This window comes from Rhodamnia argentea, chromosome 2 (assembly GCF_020921035.1).
Source record: "Rhodamnia argentea isolate NSW1041297 chromosome 2, ASM2092103v1, whole genome shotgun sequence".
NCBI classification, from domain to species: domain Eukaryota; kingdom Viridiplantae; phylum Streptophyta; class Magnoliopsida; order Myrtales; family Myrtaceae; genus Rhodamnia; species Rhodamnia argentea.
The window spans coordinates 16,951,417-16,960,012 of NC_063151.1; positions in this window are offsets into that span (position 1 = coordinate 16,951,417).

Here is an 8,596-nt window from a genome sequence, read left to right on the forward strand (position 1 = left end):
AAGAGATAACTCCAGTTCAAGGCAATCTTATCCGCAAGAGTTATGACATGCACAGGATTTCCGAAAAGATTTCAAATTCGGATATAAGATAATCCGAATATTCCAAAAGACATGTGCAATCTTTTCAAGATAACGTTTGGGATTTAGATTTACTCGAAAACCAAGTCATGAGATATATCTAAAATCCAACAAATATATCTAAAAGTCGCATTCAAAAATATGTACTTTATCCAAGAGATTTGTTCAAAATTTTAGATAACTCAAGTTTAGACAAGAGGAATCCTTGTAGATAATCGAGCAATTCAAACAAGTTTAGATTATGAAAAGCAAGATAACCAAGATATAAAAAAATTAGAACTTTAACTTACCTTGAGATTAGCTTTCCAAAATTCAAACTTGGATCGTCAAGAAGCTTGTGGATATGGTGGACGACGACTTTTGCGGACAAAAGAGTATTCACAAAGGCTCTTGGTGCGGATTCATGTCGGTTGTGCACGTCCTCCTCCTCTTCTGCAGTGTTGACCAAATGTGATTTTCATTCATCCCATAATGTCCGAGAGGGTTCTTGCATGAGTTTCGAGCACGCTGCATTATGGGTGATTGACAAGTCACCAAGAAAACGTGAGTACATGTAAAGAATTTAAGAAAAAAAACTTGGGAGGTACCACCGTATCATGAAAACTTGTGGACGAAACTAGACCAAACCAACCCTTTTCGTCAAGCATGCAAACGATTGCGGAAGTATTGCTCGGACTGAACGAGGTGAATGCTCAATTTGGTGATCAACTCAGCGTGCCAAGCTGCGTCGTCGTGAGGAAACTCCTACATGAAATTGCAGCCGTCGAGGTATGGCTGGTCGTCGGATGTACGGTCATGCTCGAGCTGGACCGTGGCTACTAGAGGACGTTAAGCGTTGATGGAAAGGGACCGCGAAGGGTGGTGCTCCATTATGTATCAAATGCGCGCTAGAGTCCCGTTTCTCGTCCGATCCTCTCTCGCATACATTTTCTCAATGAGCCTTGAAAGTCCTGAATCGTCCCTTTCATGGACATTACAGATAAAGATCAAAAGAAAAACCTTTCTGGCAGGGTTTGCACAATTAATAATCAAAGTAGAAGAAAACAAACGAAGAAAGGAAAACTTCTCCTCATATGGTGAAGTCTCTCTTGGATGATTCTACATGGATTCTCCTTTTGTCTCCATGTGATTTTTTAATCACAGCTCCCACTTCCTTTTTCTTCATGAATCTTCTCCTTTGGCCTTGTCTCCTTCTCTGAGCATCGGGGAATTCTTCACAAGCGGTCCTCCGAGAAAACTCCCCAATGGTCGTGAATCCTCAATCCCCTCCGATCTCCCTTTCGTGCCGTGTGTTGAAATTTTGTGGCCTCTTCCTGAACCCTAAGCTTAACGTGGTATTTATAGATTAGGGTGACCATCGGATTAAAAATTTTGATCTTCAAGAATCCGATCTCATTAAAACTTCTCAATAATTTCCGCCACAAGAGGAATTGTCATGGGCTAGCTCAATTTCCTGCTCTTGTGGGCTTAACCGTATAATCCCGGGCTCAAATTGGGCTTTAATTAATTAAATGAATAATTAATTAAGAGCATTTAACATTTAAATGAGCATAAATGGGCTGAATTAAATATGACAATAGGTTCAAGCCCTCTTAGAATTTTCGGCAATCTCCGCATGCTTAGCCGAATTGTCCATGCGATGCCTAGTCCTTTTGCTTGTCAATTTAAGCTCAATTACTTTCTCCGGCCTGAATACAATGATACGCATGATCGACGAAAAGTAAATATGCAATGCATGAGAAATTTATTTTTGGTGAGAACTATGACTAGTTCTCATTTTATGCTTGAATGAATGATGTTTAGAAATATCAAAATTTAGGTGTCAACAGTTGCCTCTCTTTGAATGGAGGCTCGTAGAGGTTTCGCTCAAAAACTAAAATTGAAACCTAAATTTTGCAAGTGCAAGTGATGAATTATGATTTTTGTGGGAGTTTTAATCCCATTTTCCGATGCAAAGGAAATGTTGCATGATATCTAAGACTTTAAATAACATGTGCAATAAATTTTCTTTTTCCATAAATGGACTAGAGGAACTCGCACATGAATCGCATATGAAAATACCTGTTTTACCAAATACCTCATGATGCTGATAATTTCCTTATTCTCCAAGCTTCTTGTAGAAGCGAGGATCTCAAGGTACTGGGGTGCCTTATCTGTTACCAGAAATTTTCTTCTGACGTGAGACAGCGCAAGATATGTGTAGTGTTGAAAATATGCTTTCCGAGATCACAAGAGCAAATCGAGATTATGAAATGAATAAATATTAAAGCCACAAGAGCAAATCGAAATTATGACTTTAAGAAAAATTTATCGAGACCACAAGAACAAATCCATCCTGGTTCGATAAAATTATCTCATGAAGTTAATCATGAGTTGAATCCAGACCACAAGAGCAAATCGAGATTATGGACTAGAAAAATATTCAGATCACAAGAGCAAATCGAGATTATGATCTGAAAAATATTAAAGCCACAAGAGCAAATCGAGATTATGACTTTAATAAAGGAGATCAAGAACATGAGAGCATATGTTGTCATGATTTGATAAAAGAGTCGAGAATCATAAGAGCTATGTCATTATGAGCCGACTAACGGTCAAGACCACTAGTACATATGTCTTCGTGATTTGAGACCGAAATCATAAGAGCTACGTCGTTATGATTTGATAAGATGTCAAGATCGCCAATGCATATGTCTACACGTCCCGACAGGAGAGGCATATTGCCCGATTTGAACAATATTTGAGAGGAGTATCACCAAATGGAATCGATAAGTACCAAAGGGGCATATTGCTTGAATTGAATCATAACAACTATCATAAGAAGAGTTGTTAATTTAAAAAGGGGTTCAGAAAACTTATCTGGGTTCTCCGAACGATTAATCAATGAACAAAAGAGATTGCTCGTATCGTACATGTTTAATCACTTCAAATGAACATGATCAATTGTTAACGCAAGATGACACGTCCACAAATTCTTGAATTTTTTGTTTACATTGCAAAGCTCCATTGGGGATTTGTCAATAAGGAAATCGATCCGATCCTTTTGACAAGTTTGATCAAATCAAATGAGGAACCCGATGGGCATTTGCTAGCAAAACTTACTCATTCAATAATCCTTGGATGAATTTCGAGACCTCGGGAGCCGACTCGAACATCGAGAATACATCCGTTCGGACAATGTCAAAAATAACATGTGCAAGCATACATGCTAAAATTTGTTTAGTGGTTTCATGCAAAACTATCTTGCTAAGTTTGCAAATATCATAAATAACATGTGTATGAAGTAATGACTCATAATGTGGTTTATGCATAACTATTATGTTAAGTTTGCATTACCAACTCTGTTCGGGGAGGTTATCTCATCATGAATACCTTAAATGTAAGCTGAAAGAAGGACTCCGGTCCGAAAGGGCTTTCTATCACTCTCGAGAAAAGCTTTTCACCCCGATCGCGGGATTCAAGAGAAATCACTCAATCTTACCATCATTGTATTTAACAAGGATTCAAGTAATCTCGTAATTGATACGACCGAGCCGATCGGGAGGTCTTGATTAGGACCGTAATGAGGGCTAGGTCAAAGGTTTACAAATGGGACTCTAGTTGAGTCAAGGCTGCTGAAATGAATTTCTTCGTCATCTACTTCGGGTTTACAAGTCAAGAACCTTGCTAAAATGAGAGAGAAATAATCTTGGTTGAACTACTTCGAGCGATGCTTAAAATCATTTAACTCGCATTAACTCAAGTGCCCCTAACCAAAAGAAACTTTAAAGGGTTGTAACGTAGGCTAGAATTGGGGACCGAGGAACGAAAAGGCTCATTTTGGCTCGGAAAATGTATGAAAAAGGCTTGATGTTGGTGATCATTGCAGACTTGGCCTTCTGGAAATACCATTCAAAACCACCGTCATTGCTTGAGAGATGGTATGAATTTCTGCCGAGAACTATATTTTGTGAACCGACTTCTTAGGGAGTCTTCTTTACAACCAGGCTCGATTGGGGATTAACAAGAACAACATCATGCAAGCATGTACATGGAATTTACAAGTTAACATACAGCAATGTACATTGAAATTGAGAAGAACTTTACAAGGATTTCAATGGGCATTGGCCTTGCTTTTAATAGGCACTTTGTTTTTTTTTTTTTTTTTTTTGGTCGGAATTTTCCATGAGATCAGCATTTGCTTTTCTTGCTCCCGACTCCCATTTCTTCTTCTTCTTCTTCTCCTCTTTTTTTTTTTTTTTGAGGGAGTGCTTGTCTTTTTCGAAGAGATTTCCTTCTTTTCTTTTTTTTTTGGAGCGAGCCTTTTTTTCAAGCTACATTTTCTTTTTGTAATCCCATGATTTTGAATTAGGAATTACAACGAGAATAAACTTTACAAAGAAAAGTTATGAAAAATCTAAAATACAAGATGAGTTCACACGGGAATTGTCTGTTGACTTGATCATCTCCACTTCCGCTCCTTAGGAAAATGCTATATTCTTCTTGGAGTGAGCAAATGATCACCAACAGAGGTTTATGACATGAATTTGTAGGCTCAAGTGGCTTATGCAAAAGACATAGTGTGTAGGATAGAGAAATGAATGTTCTTCATCATCCTAAGGCACTTGAATTAAAGTTTGAGCATAATGCAAAGAAACACCCGAAAATTGATGTTAGTCCGTGCAAGAAAATTTCTAACCATTTACCTCGTTACGTTAGTAGAATTTCGTTGTCTAAGCCCCGATGTGGGGTGGTTCTTGACAGGGGTAAAGAAATGAAACCACCGCTCAAAAGGGTTAATCAATGGATCACCTATAGTATTTGGGATAGAGAACTAAATGCCTCTGTCATTTCGGCTATCGTACCTTTTGCAAGAAACCTTTTACCTTGTGAAATGCGGAACCTAGCTACCGCTCAACTCACTGGGGATTGTAATGCTGGACGTGTATGGAAATCTCTTGACTTTCATCATCCTGTCATGCCCCATTCTTGTTCATTCAATGTATCACATGCAGTTTTACTCCCTATTCAGAGTTTATAAATTAAACATGAAGCATAATTGGGCATAAAATATGCAATGTGTAAGATGTAGCAATTTTTAGCATCAGTCATGTTTCATGAAAAATGTGTGCATTTGGTTAAAAAATGAACCATACAAGGATGCAAGAAAATTCCTAGGAATGAAGTAATCTGAGTTGCCCCAGAACAAGAAATACATGCATGAATGAGCCAATTGAAGACTTGGATGCTCTGCTTTATGCCATGACGGTGACCATTAGGTTGGTCATTTGCACCTGTAAGAAGGAAAATGTCGTCTTGAAAGTTGTATAAGTTAGAGAAACATAATCCCTTTTCTAAGTTGGGGTTCGCTATTAATTTGCCCCATTTTCAATCGGGGTGAGTATAGCTTTGCCAAAATGTGAGATTGCCCCGGACATGGCCGGTGTTGGGAACTCGATTTCAAACCTTGGCAAACAACTTTTCTCACACTTGATCCCGTATAGAAAAATGTGCATGAATAGGATCTAAAAAAAAGACGAGGTGAGAATTTGAGAAGCTCCAATTATCAATATGCTTCAGTGGTAGCTATCAAAGACATGTCTCCTAACTTGGCACCTGCAAGAAAGGAAATGCAAGGTAAGATATACTCCCTTGGAGATCAAGTAGCCTTGGCTCGTCATGTCTTTTGTTGGGCGACAAAGCATGATCAAAGGAACGATCGAGAGCGAAGTATGGATTTGCTTCGATCGGCGATGGATCGGCGTACGTGTTGGCCTCTATGGGCCTAGACCGACACATATAGTTGGATATGCCCCGATCAGGCTTTGACGATCGAGGATGCCCCTCGTTTCATGCTTAGGTGAACTCCGGTCTTGAATTCTCTAGGAAAATAGGGACTCTGTGAATGGTCCTCTATGGGCCTAGGCCATCTGCGCATGAACTCTCGGATATATTAGACCGGCTCCATATTCCTTCGAATAATGCGACGCACCGATGAATTGATCGAGCAATTGGCTAAGGATTGCCCCAAGAATCATCATTTGGGCTGATCGGGGGATAGCCAAAAGTAATGTCGACCGATACAAGGGTCGCCGAACATTTGATCGGCGCCGACGATCGATGAACGTCCGGCTATGGAGCTACCGCAAGCAATGGATGAGGGCGAAGCATGGATCCGCCTCATATGGTCGAAGAACTGGGATCAGCCAAGGATTTTTAACTCGATCATGAACTTCGTGGCTCAATACTTATACGTGAGGTTGCCCGGTGGTCGGCTGAACCTCATGCACTATTCAGGTTGTGAATCCGCCTCTTGCCCCTAGATTAATTCTGAAACATATAGCACATAGATCAGTGAAACAAATAGTGTTAAACCACGTGTTAACGAATTCTGAAGATTTTCCTTGAAAAAACTCTTTTATTTTCGAAAACCTTGGAACAAGAATTCTTGAGAAGCCCAACCCTCGGTGCTTACCATAGATAATAAATTGTTCAATCGTTGGTTATCATCATCGGGTTGGTTTGGGATACTTCGAGAAGATTCCAAAATAATGAAAAACTTCTGTAATTTTATTGATGTAGAATCAAATGAATTACATCCTAATGAAAAGGGAAATCCTAATGTGCAATATTGAATTAAAATGAAATCCTAAGAAAGCAATAAAGTTTCTCGCACGGGAGAATGCATGAACATAAAAGATGTTACTGGTTTGGATCTATGCCCATTTCTACGATGATGAGCTCTCTTGACTTCCAATCAAGCTAGTCATTCGATGTGTTCCAAGTAACACCACAAACATAAAAATGATGCAATGGGAGTATCTCGTCCTCAAACATATGAGGATATTGCATACACATGCTCGGGACCACCAACATATCCCGGTCTCCATTACAATACTCCCATGCATGGAACATGAGGTCGCCAAAACCGTTGTGTGACACACTCCTCGATGGACTGTCCCTCTTGGTCACAATGGAAATCATAGAACTTGCCTGAACTAAAGTTCTGGATACTCTCGAACCAAGGGACAGTTTGTACTCGCTGGAACATGCCCCTTTTCAAAAGGATCGGCCACATGATAGTCATAGATGCAGGGTATAGAGTGAATTCCCATCCAAACAGCTTCGGAGGCTCATCGTGTGAGAGCATCATACACCGATTGGCACAACTTTCTTGGTGAGATCGAATCACCTCTAATTGGTGCTCCAGTAGATGAGTGACATGTTTCATGATGCTAATTCTTCTGTTAGTTGTAGCCTTCCATGCTTGCATCGCATCCTGCAGTTTCTCAGCTTTTCCTCTTAGAATGGCTTCAACTTGTGGCTTGTCAGTCATCTCTGTTACCCTTGATTGGGTAAAGTAAAGAGAATCCACGGTAAATTACTTTCAAGAGATGATCATGTGATGAGTATAGCATGTGGGAGACGTTGAGTCGATCCATGGCCAAACTAGACTCACGAACGCCCCTCAAACTTGACTCGTGACCCTTACCAGGGAAATTTTAATTTCGTCAGATTTTGGAAGAAAATTTACGAAAAATCATTGCATGGTCAAAATGATGTGAAAATTTACGAGCTTATAGACGAGAGGATGATGAACAACTTTCATGTTTGGTGATCGAGCCATCAATCAACGAATTAATTCAGTTTGATGCATTTTCTCTAAAAATCACATCCAGAAAACTGTTTCGTCCACCTTCTGTGAAATGAACGAAGGACCCCTTAAAAATGTGAATTCAAATCTGAAATTTTGTAGGCTATCATTTGAAACATAAACCTACAACTTTCATGTTTTTTGATTTATCATAGGAAGTCATTTACTAAGGATAATCCGCAAAATGGTTCTGGAGTCTGAAAACGTGCGAAATTCCAGCCTGCTCGACCCCAGCCATTAATTTCATAATAAATAGAAGACACACTGGATTAATACGAAATTTTACGATACGATGGTTCAAGATCTTACGAACATTTTTCATTTGAAGTGAGGAAATTGAATCCAACATGAAATGGGCGAAAAAATTCGTACAAGACAGCAAGGTCAGAATAAAAACAGAACTGTTTTGTTAATCTAAAAGTGTAATCAAAGTATGACCACCATAAAATCCGAAAAAAGAAAAAAAAATTCTAAACAAGAGACCTAGGAATGTAATGATACAAGTAAAAAGATGGGACTCGACAAGACCATAAAGACAAACCTAATTTTCCATGGACCGACTCAGGAAATGAAGGGAGAAAATACATGTGCTAACATGACGATCATGAGTTTAGAGACAAGTGGAATGACATATGCATGCTTTATTAACCAGGTGTTTTAGAGCTTTCGAGGGCAAATCTAACTTAATGATCTAAGCCGTATCCAGCACCTCTTGAGCTTGGGGGATGTCAAGAAATCCTCTCATGCCTGCAGATTCAGGCTAGAGCGAGGAATTCTCAACATGATCGGGGTCGAGAGCAAGATCATCCATTCCTCCACCCTAAGGCCAGGCAAGCTCTTACCCGGACACAATCCTGGGTTCATCTAGCATTTTAGGTTTGATGC